Here is a 15,862-nt window from a genome sequence, read left to right on the forward strand (position 1 = left end):
GCAGTGTAACTGTATTACTTAACTAACAGAGCCCCCATAATTGAATTTACTATTCCATATTCACTCCCTGACTTTTTACAAGAATGCTGCATTTCATTGATGAAAAGACCAATGGATTATGGGTAAGAAGATGAAAAGGCTATTACAAGAAAAGGAAAACTCCAATTCTCTTTATTGTAACCACAGATATGTCACTTATGTCATGAGTCTTAACTGACTCTCTTTATCCAAAGGCCAAAGATTAATCACTGGAAGACTAAAAACTGTCATAGAATAGCATCCTGAACCTCATGTGGTTTCTTGGACTGAGTCTGTATGTTGTTTTTGTTTGCTTTTTTGACAATCAGCCTATTCAGTGATTTGAAAGCCTAAACCTAATTCATATTTAATACAAAATAAACAACCACTTCTTGTTGTTTTCCTGTTGCTCTTGTGGGAGATTTTGCAGGCCAGGGGGGTTGTTTTTCTGTCACTCAGTATGAAGCCGGATTGGGGCTGTGAACTTCTGTGTTTGAACTGTGTGGAGACAATGGTCCTATCGTATTTACCATCCTGCTGGCTTTGTTTAAGGGGCAGCGCCGCACCAGACTGTCTCACAAAGGCCCGGGAGATAACGTGTCAGACCAACCCGCTCATTCGGCGTGTGGCGGCTGATTAATTGGTGATTCATTGCCGATTTAACGATGGACGTGGTATTTGAAAACAGACTCCCTTCCAAGTCAGACCAGAATAACTCTGCCTCGGTTAAGATGGGAGGTCGGTTACGGCTGGACTCACAATAGCTCTCAGCTCCCCAGTATCATTGATTCAGACTGCCATTCCCCTGAGGACGTGTGCTTTAGGCTCAGCTGTAATTTGCATAGTGCAGCTTGCCAAATGCTTTACTTTCTGTGCTGTTTTTAATGTTTTTAATTTATATCGTAGTGCATTTACAGCGACATTCAACATGTTCATGGTAACAGTGCTGGTGTGAGTAAATATCCTTCTGTTATCCTTCCCTTTTCTCTCCCACAGTACTTTCTCAAGGAAAATAGTAAGCCTATGAGAAAGAGAGAACAAATGGAGTACAGGACCTCGTATAGCCCGTCTCCTGGCTGCCGGGGTCATTGGAGGCTGTGCGTGCGTCAGCAAATATCTCCAGCCATACCTGCAGGATCTGTGATGCAGTGAGATCTGCATCCTGCCTGGAGTTTAGGTCTCCCCCGTTTCCTGATAGCCGCCTTCAGTCCTTGTCACTCTTCTTTGTCTCACGTCTGAGTCTCTTACTTCCCTCTGGTCTTGACGCCGATTGTCCCCTCTGTGCCAATCCCCCCACTTCCGGTGCTGTGGTGGGGCAGGCAGGATGTGGATTTACACACTGCAAACCCACAGGGCTGACAGGTAACGGTGACAGTGGCGGGAGATCTGGCGACAGATGGAGGCTCCGGTGCTTGCATGGAAAGGCCATGACCCCTACCTCTGTCTGGGGTAGACGTGCGACAGAGCCACGCTTGCCAAGTTCCATCGACAAAAAAAGAAAAGGGGGAAAAAAAAAAAAGTTGAGCGCCAGCCCTGTGGCAGGCTTTGAGCCTCCACGGTGTAAGGCACCTCCGTCTTGACCTCTCCGCGCCCGTGACTGTGCCGTTCATGGGTAGATGCAGCATTCGATGAGTGTAACCCTGCAGAATACTATTATTTCGTGCCTGTTAACAATATTTATGGTTTTCTGCAGTTTGTGGGCATCTCAGCTCTATGGTTCTGTGATGCGTTTGCTGAGAATGAGTCTGAATTTGTTTGCCCGCCCACCCTGGAATAACTGCTGTGTGCTGTACTGAGAGACGTGCACACAGCGCCCCAGTTCATTTGAACTCAAATAAAATCTGCTTTGCTAATGGGGTGTGAATAGGTTTTCATTACAACGCAGCCAAATGGCACATCCCAATAAAGACAATGCACCTTCATGCCAATTGACTAATTGGTATAATTGGTATAATTGGTATAAATTATTGGTATAAAGGGCTATGGAAAGGGAGCGAAGCCATGCAGGTTTTTGGAGATTCCGACCACTCGGGTACATAGGAAAACTATTCGCGACCTCAAATTAGCTGCTGTGAATATTACTTGATATGAGTTGTGTATTGTACGCCATTATACTGTAACTTATTCATAACTTAGATATCTCTCGTAATCTGGTGCTTTCATGATCGTGATTCGACTGGCAATTTGTTTTTGTGTGTGCTTTTCCATATGCTGCTGTTTTGTATGAGATCTTTTTTCCCCTCATTTAAAAATGGTGTCAAGCTGTTACATAATCCCTAGTTATTGATTTTCATTTTTTTTTTTTTACGAGCATGCGGTTCCCTCAGATGTGACTAAAACAAGGCGGTTTGTGAACTGTCTTTTCTGACTGAAGCGTGTCTGTATTTGTGAGCTGTGCTAATTTTCTTAGTAAGATTATATCCAATGAAGAAGTGACTTTCCTTAGTACAGTGAGTCCTGGGGAATTTCCTGTGACTATCTGTTTTCTTGGAAGAGTCTCTCTCTCTCTTGCTCTTCTTCCCCAGCTCTCTCCTACTGTCTTAAACTACAGCGTGTGTATCTTTCCCTCTCCCTCCCCCTCAAAGGGCAGGGCTTGGGTAGGTCAGGTGACCGAGGGAGAGAAGCACTTGTTTACCACTTTGCAGTGGATCGTTGGGGATGCTGTTAATCTTTAACGCGGGGAGGCACAGGCTGATGTTTATCCGGATAGCACAGGAGGAGTGTGGCAGCCACTGAAGCCCAGAAGTGGAATGAGAGGACCTGGCTTCTCCTGTGAAACATTCCCTTCACCAGGCCGGCTCCCATTTCATTATAGGGATCCGTCTGGACTGTAAACCTTTTTATTAACTGCTTATTGGATATCAGATATTATTTTGCATACGTTCCAGAACCACTGTATTAAATTCCTCCGAAACAATGAAGAAAACTGACATTTGCAGTTTGTTGTTGAACAATATAGGCAAACTATTTCAGACCTGTGTGTGTGTGTGTGTGTTTTTGTGGGAATGATTCACACAGTCTTTCACTATGTCCAAGTAGTAACCACTTCAAGATATGAAGCCAATCCTCCTAAATATGTGCTTGACATGTTTTCGATCTGGCTGACATGTGCGATTGGCATGCGTGCCGTTATTCTTGGAGAATGAGGTGCCCCTACTTAAGTTACTGAGCAACAACAGACTGGCACTTTAGTCTGTTTGAATCACTTTCTTTATTGGGGTTGTTTTTTTTTTTCAGTGTTTTTTGTATAAAGGGAACAGAGGGCTCGAGCCTGCCAGTGAATTCTGCATGGTGCCCGGTGTTCTTTCCACTTGTTGCACATTACAGCCCTTCAGCAAGAGCCAGAGTCCCACTTTCTGAGCGGCTACTGGAAAAGTGCTCATGGAAAAGTTTGTCAAACCCCCTTGTGTACCCCTGTAGCCCCCCCCCCCCCAATGTGGCAGAGGGGCGTATTTGAGCGAACTGATATTAGTAAGATTAACTCTTACTGCAGTGGAGCCGAGGACTGCATTCCTGCTTTGTGGCTTAGGGCCTGGTCCAAACTCTTCACTTCATCCATAACATCGAAAGGTATTGTGGCAGTTTATACTCGACCTCAGTGTCTGCCACTTTGATGGATCTTACCATCCAGCTGGATATAAAATGGTTTCATGGCTGCAATGTTCTGCCTACTATAGAGTTAAGAATTGAACATTATTATTTTGCTTTTCCTTTGTTTTATTTTACACAGGAACACTTATTACTACAGTGGAATCCATCCACAGTGACGTGTTTTTCATTTGGCAAATTCAATAAAGGATTAAACTGTACCTTGTGTACCTGTAGTATGCCTCTTTTATCACTTTCTTATGTACCAAAGCTAGTGACTAATGTTTTCCATGGAGTTTAAAGACCAACACACAGACGCACACAATCTCTCTCTCTCTCTCTCTCTCTCTCTCTCTCTCTCACACACACGCTCTCCTTTTTCTTTCTTTGGAATGGATCTACTTTTAAAAGTGAAGGGGAAAAAAAAATTTTGGTCAGATTATATTCAAGGGGATTTTCTCTTCTGGGATTTTTTTTTTTCCCAGAATGAGACAGTAACACTTTTGTGTCCTTTTTTTCCCCCTTTTCTTCTCTTTCATTCCTGGAAGGTGGCTGACTTGCTCCCGCTCAGCCCAACAGGGTGCTTTGAGAAGATGCTGGGGTCAATCTCCAGTTTGTTCAGGCCTGTTTCCCACATCCTTACTTGGGCCCTCGTGTTGTGCACCGTTCTGCAGTCCTGTCTGGCCACCCCAGCCCTGGGAAGGAAGGCACCTGCTGTTTTTGTGCTGTTTTAATCTCTTCCTGTATCAGGGAAGGAGCAGCATGTTCCCAGGGTGGAGATGTAGCCCAGTGCGAGTATGAGAAGCCTGCCATAGGGGCACTTGTCACACTCAGCCTCTCACTCTTTGGGCACTGGAACCTGGCCTAGGCTGAGAGAAGACTTCAGTGACATCCCTTGAGATCGCAGGCTTGAGGCATTTAGACCAGGGCTGACCCCTGGCTGTGGGGGACAGGACCTACACTGAGTTGGCTGTGCAATGGTGGTTCTGTATATTGGACATTCGTTGAGCTGAAAATGAAATGGCATAGGCTGCTCTGACACTGCTCAGGCAGAAAATGACAGAGCCTGATTTACTGAGGTCGGAGGGATCCAAACCAGGGGGTCAGGGGGTCAAACAAGAGATTGGAGAAGCCCACCTGCTGTGAGGGCTTCATTAGCAGGGTCACACCCAGAGTCTGGGAGGGCTTAGGCCACAGAGGAGGCTCAGCACTGCCAAGCTTGTGTTGCACTGCCTTACAAAAAAAAAGACTGCTGCTATTGCCAGGCTGGGCAGCGCGAGTCTCGCTCCACTCTCCTGGCAGCATGCCACCCTGTCTGGCTGTGACGGTGTTGTGTTATGAATATGAAGCAGGCATCGCCGAGCGACTCCTCGTTTGTGTGTGTGTGTGCGCGCCTTAGTGCCATCGTACTGCCCCTCTTCAGAAACGCCCTCGGCCCCCTGTGGGCATCTCCCGTCTGGGTTTTGGAGGCAGGAAGGGTCACGAGCTGATGGTATCACTGTACTGAAGTAGCCCCTCTCTGAGCCCCTTGACACAAGATTAAGAATGCTGGTGGTTGGTGGGGGGGGGTGACACAGAAAGCAGAAAACATTTCCACAGTCTCTGAATCGAACTGCTTTTGTTTAATAAAAGCATCATGGGTCCAGAAAGGCTCATTTTTCCTCTAGCCTTCAGCAGTTTGCTGTAACTGATATACAAAAGGTTACAGAAGATCACTGGTCAAAGGTGCTAGACGCATTTCTCTGGCTCTTGCTTGAGTATCATCAGCTGCGCACCGGTCCTGTAAAACATAAAGACAAGAAACATCACATTTTCATATTGTTTGTTCCAAACAATAGTTTCTAATTCCCCATAATTCCCCTTCTCTGGTATCCCAGCAGTTCGGTATAGATTGGGTTGTAAAAGAAATGGACAAAAAAGCCAGTTCTTTCACTTAACCCTTTTCTTCCTTGCGTACTCAGTCCTGTGCATTGTGGCTCAGTTCAAGATCAAGTTAGTTGGTTAGTTTAGGAACATGCTGCACTTCTTGGCCTGAAATGCAATTCAGTTAACCTTAAATAGATTTCAACAAATGCACGGTCAACCAGTGTGTGAGATGGGGAGCACTTTTAGTTTTTTTGGAGTGGACCATGTTTGTCTGGATGCATGCTTCTCTCCTTCAAAGAAGCTTCCTTTTATACGCATGACCCTCACCAGGGTGCGAGGATTAGCCAAGCATCATGTGACCCTCAGTCTCAGTTAGGAGTCTAATGGTATGATAATCGAATGGCGTTTTTTTTTGGCAAGCTTCAGATACATGTATGTTTGTTGTTCTGTCCCGTTTTGTGTTGCGATGAACAAGGCCTGTGCTGCTATAATTGCCTGCTGACCTAAAACAGCAGTGGCTAACTGAATTATGATGTACTGAGGCTCAGTTGTTTTGGAGTCCTTAAAGGGCCTGCGGGCAATTCAGGCTAAAATAGGCCTTCATCTGACACTGTGGGCCGCAGGGCTGGTCATTTTAGGAATTGCCTCTCTTGGCTGAATGTATCTATTTCTGGTGACACAAACGTTTGTTTTGAGGCCATTGCTGTGGGACGAGGGGAACAGAGCCATGAAGCCGACTTGGACTCGCAAGATGTGAGGGGGTGACTCACTCCTCTCTGGCACTTCTCCGCTGTTCCGAGCAGCTGGGGCGGAAAGGGCTGCGTTTACTTCTTTTTCTTTTCTTCATAAACAACAACATTACCGTAAAAGTTGCTGTTTTTTTATTAAAGGAATAAAATGTAAATACATCGGTACGTTGGCAACTGCAGTATGTTTATCTGATGTCTCTAATGATCTAGCTTTTGTCACTCCAACGTGGGTATTTCTCAGTTGTTGTAATTTACCTTTCATCAGTCAGTTGTTGAAGTAGTCGCAATTAAAATCGTGTTTGGGCACAAAGAGTAGGACTCGGTAAAGAATAACATAAAAGGATATGCCTATCTGTTGGCAGGGTTAGCACTGCCAGAGTGTAAATTTAACCCAAGGGTACGGTGTTTTGATGATTTTCTAGGCAGCTGCTGTTTTTCACATGTAGTCTCTCCCAGGAATCCCAGCCGAGCTATGCAGAAATGGTCAGCTATTGCACTACCTGCGTTGTGGATCAAACCTGCTGCTTCCACAGGTCTCCCTGGCGCAGGTGGACTGTGTCAAGTCGCTTATTCCTCCTGGTGCAGCCAAGGGCTCGGATTGGCAAGACCAAACTTCCTGTTTCACTGACATTGACTGCCGGTACACATGACTGCAGGAACAGGAACATGACATATAATTAAAATAATCAAAGTGTCAGTTAAATCAAGCGCTTCAAACAAAGGGTGGTCACACGGAACGGCAAAAACTATATTTGGTAGAGTGCAAACAATGACCTGCCCCCCAACAACTGTTGTAGCCAAGCCCAGTTCGAAGGACTGTTTTACGTAGACAAAATGTAACAATCAACAAAACGTATGATGGCTCCTCGAGGCCATGACCGAAACAATGAAACAAAACTAGAGGTCTTTGATATTTTCAGATCACAAAATGATTTGTCCGTATCTTCATTTTTCAAATCCAGGTCATTTGGCTAAGGATATCTCTCTGGCAGTTTCCTTCAGAGCATGAAATAAGACGGTCACTGAGACTGAGATCTGGAGGTGACAAAGGTCCACTGTCCTTATTCTTGCATTTTGTAAAATGTATGCTGTGTATTACGGTGTTTGCCAAGGTCAAGATTGGGAAACCCAAGCGTTTGGACAACCGCCGGGAAGCGTTGTGCTTTCCAAACTGCTACGGTAGGCCTTTACTGTTTAAGCCATTTCTCTGCTGCAAACAGAGTTTTTTTTGTTTTTTATACTCCTTAATACTACTCGACGGTGGAAGTCCTTATCCTCCAGCAAGTCTGAGCAACCTTACCCAACACTAGTGAAGCAACTCAGCGTCTGTCACATGTGCCAATGTTCCCTCGAAAGGATTGTAAAAATTGCATCACATTTTTCATGAAATCACCTGCCTAATAAAAATGTAGGTCTTTTGTTGCCAGACAGACGTTTTTTTCATATTTCTGACCATTGTGTGCTATATCTTTTCCACTAATTCAATCGGCCTGCTCCCTGCGCTCCATTAATCATATCCAAGAGTAGCTGTGCTATAATTCGCAGGTAAAGGGGAATGCACCTCATGTCAGCATATGAGTGCAGTGCAAACTCTCCCCCATCACAGTGTTTGTCACACAGGGAGTTCTGATATGTGTCTAATCATAGGAAAGGATAGTTAAATTTGGGTTAATTCTGATCTATAAATTAGCATCTTCAGTTGAGCCTCTCTCTCTTTCTCTCTGTCTCTCTCTTTTGGAAAAGAGCAGTGAATGTTCCTATTGTGGGCTAGCTGCTGCCCACTATTCTGCACAAAGGAAAGTTTTTGTAAAAGAAATGCACAGAAAAAGAAAAGCCGGGCTCGTGTCCTTTATAATTTGAACCATTAGTGGAAAGTCTGCTTGGCCGGGTGTTGAAAAAGGAAAAAAACTGAACCGCGGAGAGAATGCACAGGTTTGAGATCCGCCCGAGAGTGGAGATTGTAGGTTTCGGGTCGTCTCGTCTTCAGGTTTTGGCACTGAGCTGCAGTGGGGTCTTTGGTGAACTGCCATTGTTGTTTTGCAGAGGCAGACCGGGGGACTCTATGACTTAGCGTGACGTGATTGAGTTTTGTGTCCTGTCAACGTGCCAAGAAGTGGAGAGAGCGGGGATCTCTGAGAAGAAGTGTGGGTTTCTGGTGTTATTTCAGGCAACACTCTTTGTGGTGAAGGGCTGCGGGGACGTGGGGGGGGGCATACAGTAGCTTGCTCGGCCTCAGTCGCCCGAGTTGCAGAAACACATTGCTGAGGTGCATTGATTTTTTTTAGAAGCTCTGTAATGAGATCTAGTGGCTGTGGTTTTATGGAAGAGCTGAGGAGTAAATAATTCACTGGGCTGGGGACCAGAGAGGGGGGTGGCGGGTGGAATTGCAGTGCGTCTCTGGGAACGCTGGAGGTTTGAGTGAGGGACTCTTCCTGGATAGATGGCCGACAAATGACAAACTCCCTGTCATTGAGGGAGGCAGGAAGAAACTGGTCTCTCTCTCTCTCTCTTGGCATGCTGGTTGAGGTGTACAGTAAAGGGGAAATACTTATTTTTCAGTGTTTCGGAGCTTGAGATGCTGGAGTGCTATGCTGAAATGCCACGCCAGACATAAGGGTTCCCACTGTAGGGGTCACGGCAACGAATACTGCTCCAACATAATTTTCAATGCCCTTTGCAGTCACCCTCTGACCCAGGTTTTGCAGAAACGTTAGCAAGCCGCTGTAGTGGCTCAACACCTCAGAACAAAGCTTCATCGTCCTTTGGCCAGGAGCAAGACAAGCACACACCAGCCCCAACACGGCTAGGCATCAGATTATGTGGTCGCCATAGCAAAATCCTTAAACCAAACAAAAACAAGAAAACCGTGTTAATTGGATGAGATTTTCTCTGCACGGTGAGTGAGAGAACAGACGGATGGAGTGTTTACTTTCGAACAGAAGAGGCTGTCTCGACGCCAGCTCAGGATTCATAACTCGGGAACTAGTGCAGGTGCCCAGATCTCCTGGCCCGTCATCCTAGCGCAGACGTCTTTTATGAATCAGCCTGCGTTTGAATGCAGTGTTACGATGCAGAGCACCAGAGTGGATCCCGGCTGGACGGTGGCTGTGATGTTGACAGTGAGTGGTGCTGCACACACACACCACCCCATTGAGAGGAAGATGCACTGATGTCATGACTCATCGCCGTAGTACATCAACAAATTGCTGTGAGTAACTCTGGGTCTCGGCCTGCAATGGCACAGAGAGGAAACGTGTGCTCAGGATCCAAGGTGATTCATAATCTGCCCCCTGGGAGCCTATGATTAAATTAGGTATCTCTTTAAGACTTGGAACATTTAGTCTTATTATGATGATTATTGTTCTGGTTGTTTTTATTATTGTTTACATATTTAATTTAGTCTTCAGTGCGCTGGGCTTTCACAACCAGCTGGGACCGGACGTGTGAGCTTCAGATACGTGCCTCAGAGAAAACAACCTGAAGCAACGCCTCTAGCTGGTTAGTGCAGAGACTCTTGAGGGTAGATTTGGGAATGTGTCGCTGGCTGACCTTTTTCCTGTGATCTGCAGTTTAGCCACACAGAGCCAGTGAAGCAGAGTGTTTTTTGTCCCCTGCGGGCTCCCTGATTTCCCTGATACCCTTTGGCTACTGTCCCCCCACCATACCGTACTCTGCCCTAGAGTAGTGATTGCCCCAGTTCTGCATGCATATAGCAAAGTCAAGGTGTTGAAAGCCGTGAGAGAGAAACCAGCTGAACTTTGCGGTCTGGCTGCCCCCCCAGAAGGATGTATTGATGCTTTTCATTAATCATATCAAAACTTCTATCTATATTTAACGCTACAAGATCTCAGATCTCTTTCTGAGTTGTTGTTTTAGCTCAAATAAGCATCCACACATGAGTTCAGAGTTGGGTGCTTTACGGCATCCAAGAAAAGTTAAACCAGCTGCCCATTTGCTGACGATAAGGAAGTGGTTAGCCAGTTGTCCTTTGCAAGAAAGTAAACAAAGAAGCTCAACCCTAAAAATCACACAAACAAAATAGTTTTGGACAAACCTGCCATGTGCTTTAAAAGACTCCCCCTTCAGTTGCATAGTCCACACCTGTACCAGTTCCTCTGTAGGACTTGTTCTTCAGCAACTCACTCTCTCTGGTATTTATTTATTTCCAAAATAGTGGGAAGATCTCCTTTGTAATTAGTAGGTACTTATGTTCGAGTTGTGTTTGTCTGGAGAGGCTAAAGCATAACTGTGTAACGGAGGAATCTTGATAAACCATCTAACACTAACTACAAGATACACAAATACAATCTTAAAATTGTATAGTCGGTATAGGCCCTCACTTTTTGTTATTGTTTTCCCTCTCTTCTTTCTATAGATAAGATATTGGTGTGCTTTATTATAAACACTGGATGTGTGGTTTCTCACACGGGCATCTCAGATGTCAACGGATCCACCAGCATGTTCACCACGTGTGCCACCATCACCGTTTTAACTACTGCCGAGACCTGAAACCTGCTGGTGCTTTTGTCCACATGTGTCCACACCTTTTTAAAAGTGGGGGTAGATAACAGTGCTGTATCATCACGCTCTCTTCCTGTGTAGTATTTATCATTGTGAATCGCAGAGCTCTTCAGTGTAAACATTAGTAAGAGTACACGGTGAACGCGTGACCTTAGCGGGGCTGATGCGCGTGTGCTGCCCAGTGGAGGTATTGCACAATGATTTTTGCAACCTGGCATCAAGGCAGTAAGACTGTGCAGCTATCTGAATGTCCTCTATGGTCAAAATACATCTATTTATATGATCTGTAGAGCTCTACTGTTGGGCACTAATACTAAAAGTATAGGGTAAAATGGAAACCTAACCAAATTAATTTGTTGACATTTGTATTGAATAGGATGTTCGTCTAGTATTTCAGTGATTTTGATAGATGCCTGGAGGAGAAAAGATGCCATCTCTCACACTGCACAGCTGACAGTGTGTCTGTGAGGTCTCTGCAGTTTTTTCCTGATTTGTAGTTGCAGTTCATCCCAGAGGTGTTCTATTGGAGATTGGGATTGGGAGCAGGCTATGAAATATTTTCAGTGCTATCTATTCTCCTTCATCTGCTGTGTTGTTCGCCTGGCTTAGCATATATCATTTTCTCATCCCTATAGTATGCAACTTCTTCAGCAAATCAGTTACAGACGGAGGGAAGTCCCAATACTTCTACACCAGTGTATAAGAACTATCTAGCTGTTGGAAAACAAAAAATCATTTTCGCCAACTCAGTGATTTTTATGGATCTCTTTAGATCTGACTCATCCTGTTGTAAGAGGGAAGGGACAGGCAAAAAAAAATGCTTTCCATGCAGACAAAGAACCAAAAGTCAAAATGAGAGTAAGGTATAGCCCTCAGCTTTGTCGAGCTGTGTTCAGAGCCAGCCATGGGTTGGTCTGTGGTGAATCGGTGATTGTATCCATGCAGAGTATAGCGGCACACGCGTGGGAAGAAGTGAAACCGCAACAAGCGGGTAATTAAAATCAACTTCGCCTCCCTTTTTGGACTTTTTGGACCAAGATGAAATAACATGTTTTTTGTTGTTGTTTGTTTTGTTTTTTTAAAGCCCTACAAATCCAAACGGGCTATTGTATCACAGTGTTATTATTGACACAACTCCGGCAGGGCCTTCCCTTTAATACCTGGGAGTTATTTTCCTTTAATGTGTGTATCATGCACTAAGCTGTTGCACAGAGGGTGTGTGTGTTTCATGTTCACATTGCTTTGAATGCAAACCACTCCTGCAACCTGTCTGAGCAAGTCCAGAGCCTCTGCTCGTAGTGGTGTCCGCCTGCAGGAGGATTTTAACTGATGGCAAACAAACACTTGTGGTAATGGATACAGCACCGGTCTGCTGGTTCCTTCCTACAGGGGAGCAAACTTCTGAAACTTGGTGCTGACAGCTTTTAACAGCACATCCTTTCTTGGCTTCAAGTATTAAAACATCAAGGCAATCATAACCCAGGGCAGTGTGCACCCAGGACAACAAAAACAAGAATTGCAAAGAGAATACAAAACGGACTCACTTTTTGGCATCATGAGCCTGTCTGTCGCGTCTCTATCTCTGCTTTTCCAGTCACTTCAGATTTGTCAGACCATTGTGAAAATAAAATAATGTAGTAACTCTTATATCCTGTTTTTATAGGATGTTTTGTGTATAGAGAGCCCAACAATAATACTAGGTCAATAAAGGTCTATGTGGTTTGCTTTAGGGTTTTCAAAACTGTGTTTTTTCTTCCGTTAATGATGCTGATCACTCTAAATAGATGGGGGGGAGTATGGAGGTGAATTTAAGGTCAGGGTCCTTTGGTACATCCAAAAAGTTTCAAGCCCTGAATTGAGGTGGGAATTTAAAACTTGACCTTCCTGAAGCCCAGTTTGTGTTGTGCGAGTGTGCAATGTACAGGGTGTGAGTGAGTGTGTGTCTGTGTGTGGGCTTTTCTTTGTTAAATCATCCTTCCATCCCCGCTGCACAACCACAAGAATTGGAAGTAGACAAATAATCAGACAAAAGGGCAGCCAGGCTGAGCTCTCTCCCTCTCTCCCTCTCTCTATCTGTGAGTCTCCTCCACTCCTCTCTCTCCTGCTCTATAACAGCTGTCTGCAGCTGTACAATGCACTACAGTGAGCGAAAGATTGTCCCCATTAGATTTTTTTTCCCCTCCCCCTTTAGTAGCTTATTTTTTTATTAATGAGCCTCTTGGTTGCATGTTTTCATTCATGCCGGGGCTGCCCGAAGCGGCCGCGCATTAGCCTGTGTCAGTTGTTTTCTTTTCTCCATGCAACCTGAAAAACAACAAGCCCAGCTACACACTGTGTCCCTCCATGCGTCTGCAACACTGCGTGTGATTGAGGGTTTGATTCAGGTGTCTTACGGAAAAAACGTGATAGAGATGAACAGGGCTCTGCCGTTCAAAATGAACAGCCCTGACTCGGAGATCTACATTAAACCTCATTGCCTGCATAGTCTCTCTCTCTCTGTGTCTCACTAGAGTGTGTGTGTATAAATGTACAATAGGCAGTTAAGTGAATACTAAGACCTATTCATCTTATTTTTCTATTGTTTCTCCTTAATTGTACTGCAATTTAAGGGAATTAGTCTGCAGTGAAGAGAAACCACAGTGAAGTGATAAGTGTGTCTCAGTCGTATGATAAACCGGCTGCAGGTTGCACGTCCCTGATCTATACTCAAGGATTTATTTTATATTTTTCTCATCTCCCTGTGTGTTGTTCACCCTTTTGTCGTTGTGTTGCTCCTTCTCTGCATGAGGAGAGGCAGGCAGGCCGGCTGCTGTTGAGGCGGCTGGGAAAGTGAAACCTTGAGACGCATGGCACGTCTCAGCCTTATTGCTTTGTTTTTGTCACACTTATCTGAGCTGTCAAAGTTGCCTGCGTAGACAGACCTTCACCTTCTGTGTTCTAAAACAAAGAAAATACAGTTGTTATTGTAAGAAATAACGGAAGTAATATTGCTCTTCTATAAGGCGATAAGTGAGCAGGAGAAGCAATTTATATTTTCTCAAGCAGCTAATAGTTGCTAGTAATGTCAATTATATATACATCTGTAGCCATGATTTTTGTTTTGTTTAAGAGAATGGTAAAAATATATACAGTTAAAATTTGTGAATAACCCGGAGTGGGAGGGATCAGCTTTTAAATACTGAAAAATTAACTCGATCAGTGTCCTTTCAAAACCAAAACAACAACAAATTAGCAGGGGGATCACAGTAAGCCCCTAACACGCCCCCTCAGTCTGTAGTGAGTGTCTGGGTGTTTTTGGTATTGTTTTTTCTCCTATAGGTAGAGCTCCTCCTGAAGAGAGAGAGAAAGAGAGAGAGGCAGGGGGGGTGGGGGGATAAATTCAATTTCTGGCCTGCTCCTGACTGCATTTATTCCTGTAACATGCTACTGCTGCCACTGTCTGCTCCCTGTCTGTCTGCCTCACAAAAGACGCCCCCAAGTCGAGAAGGGTTAACGCTGGGCGGCCTTTTTCTTTTTTTTTTTTTTTTTTTTTTGCCGAGATGGAAGAAGCCATTGAATGGCTGCCTTCTCCAGCCAGCAAATACATTGGTTAAGGGTGAGGGCGGTTCTCCTGTCAGCGCTGTGCTCTGGTGTGGAGCTGTGCGGATCGGGAGCCAGTGTGCGCCGTCACAGCATGTGCAGACAGCCCTGCCTTGGGAAAGACTGGGAAATGTACTGCATTCTCGTTAATGTGCTTAAATAGGAGGGGGGCGAGGAACACAACTTCCCAGACTTATCATGTGGGTCTTTTTCTTGATCTCTTGTCTTGGTGGGTCTGGCTGTGTCATTAATTTTGTGTTATATGTTTGATCCCCTTCCTTGTTTGTGTCTTTAGAACCCCCCACCCCCATCGTCCTTTAGACAAACACACACCCACACAACTCCCTACCCTCTGTCCCTGTGATTTGCAGACAGGCACTGTGACGGCCATCCCTACCTCTGTGCTGTGAAAGGGAGAGGGGTCCATGTTGTTTTGCTTCTGCAGGGCTGACCTAGCGTCACATGACAGAGGGGTTTTATGACACTAGTGAAGTTGAACAGATCTGTCACTGGACTGTGAGCTCTCCCTTTCTTGAGAGAAAGCTCTCTGCTTGCAGTGCCATAGGTCAAACACACGGTCTGATGAATATTATGATTGATGATATATCCTTATTTTAATTGTATTTTTTATGGGAGTAAGGGGGTCATATAGTTCAGGTCTCCGTGTGCTCTTGAACTCCTCTGTGAACATGTGTCTCATTCTGTACAGTGGTTATTCCATTTTTAGTGTCCTTCTGCATCATTCATATGTTAAAGAGGGGTTGGCTTTGTAGCAGTTTGCTTTTGTTTCTAAGTCCCTGCCCTTAAGGGGTTAAATGCTCCGATTCTGGTTTACCAACAACAACTTTTTTTTTGGCTTGTTAGTTTTATCCTTCAAAGAATCGTGAGCTCAGCACTTCAACATTTTTTTGTAAAAACATCACCAAAAAATGCCTTGGACGTTTTTTTTTTTTTTTTTTATAGTCTTTCTCTCTCTGAAGCCACGTTGTCAGCCGTGAAATGGAAAGCTCTGCTGGAATGGTTCAGCGTGTGTGTGAGCGCAGCGCTGCGGATTTCCCCGTTTCGCGACGGGGAGAGCAATGCTTCTGATTTTAGATAGGATCACTCGGGGTGAAAGTGGAGCATTGCTGTGCTGCGATTGGAATGAGAGCAATCAGATTGTGTGCTGTTTACTCCCATTCGTCACTTTAGACTCGCTACGAACTCGTGCTGGAGTCAATTGTGCCCAATTCGATAAACAAATCTATAGTGTTGATTCTGTGTCCTATAACTTGGGCTGTCTTTATTCTCCGAAGTTTGCATAATCAGTGTTTCCCCCGCAATTAAGCAGGGAGATACTACCCAACTCACAGATGATCTAATTTCACAGGCCTCGGCAGTGTTTGTTTTCTCTCTTACACTTGAATCCTCGCAAAGAGGATTTCGTTCTGTAATGACAATCGTTAAGCGTCCCGTGACCAGATGCTGAGCCGGGGCGCTTGTGGGTGTGTGTCTGCTGGCGGATCAGTGGCAGGCACTTGCGCGTCTACCCGCTTTATCCC

The 15,862-nt window shown here is 45.0% G+C and overlaps 1 protein-coding gene across 1 annotated transcript in view; it reads left to right on the forward strand.

Moving 5' to 3' along the window:
- Positions 1-15,862, forward strand: part of insrb (insulin receptor b) — an 85,417-nt gene that overhangs the window by 44,308 nt on the left and 25,247 nt on the right. The gene's annotated exons all lie outside the window — the stretch shown is intronic.

This window comes from Amia ocellicauda, chromosome 22, assembly GCF_036373705.1.
Source record: "Amia ocellicauda isolate fAmiCal2 chromosome 22, fAmiCal2.hap1, whole genome shotgun sequence".
Classification (NCBI taxonomy): domain Eukaryota; kingdom Metazoa; phylum Chordata; class Actinopteri; order Amiiformes; family Amiidae; genus Amia; species Amia ocellicauda.